This window comes from Loxodonta africana, chromosome 1 (assembly GCF_030014295.1).
Source record: "Loxodonta africana isolate mLoxAfr1 chromosome 1, mLoxAfr1.hap2, whole genome shotgun sequence".
NCBI classification, from domain to species: Eukaryota; Metazoa; Chordata; class Mammalia; order Proboscidea; family Elephantidae; genus Loxodonta; species Loxodonta africana.
The window spans coordinates 91,130,391-91,131,068 of NC_087342.1; positions in this window are offsets into that span (position 1 = coordinate 91,130,391).

Consider the following 678-nt stretch of genomic DNA (forward strand, 5'->3'; position numbering starts at 1 on the left):
TCTTTGATCCACTTGGAGTTAGTTTTTGTGCATGGTGTGAGGGATGGGTCCTGTTTCATTTTCTTGCAAATGGATATCCAGTTATGCCAGCACCATTTGTTGAAAAGACTATCTTTTTCCCAATTAACTGACACTGGGCCTTTGTCAAATATCAGCTCTTCATATGTGGATGGATTTATATCTGGGTTCTCAATTCTGTTCCATTGGTCTATGTGCCTGTTGTTGTACCAGTTCCAGGCTGTTTTGACTACTGTGGCTGTATAAAAATATAATAGGTTCTAAAATAGGGTAGACTGAGGCCTCCCACTTTCTTCTTTTTCCATAATCCTTTACTTATCCAGGGCTTCTTTCCCTTTCATATGAAGTTGGTGATTTGTTTCTCCATCACATTAAAAAATATCATTGGAATTTGGATCGGAAGTGCATTGTATGTATAGATGGCTTTTGGTAGAATAGACATTTTTACTATGTTGTCTTCCTATCCATGCGCGAGGTATGTTTTTCCACTTATGTAGGTCCCTTTTAGTTTCTTGCACTAGTACTTTGTAGTTTTCTTTGTACAGGTCTTTTACATCTTTGGTAAGATTTATTCCTAAGTATTTTAACTTCTTGGGGGCTACTGTGAACGGTATTGATTTGGTGATTTCCTCTTCGATGTTCTTTTTTGTTGATGTAGAG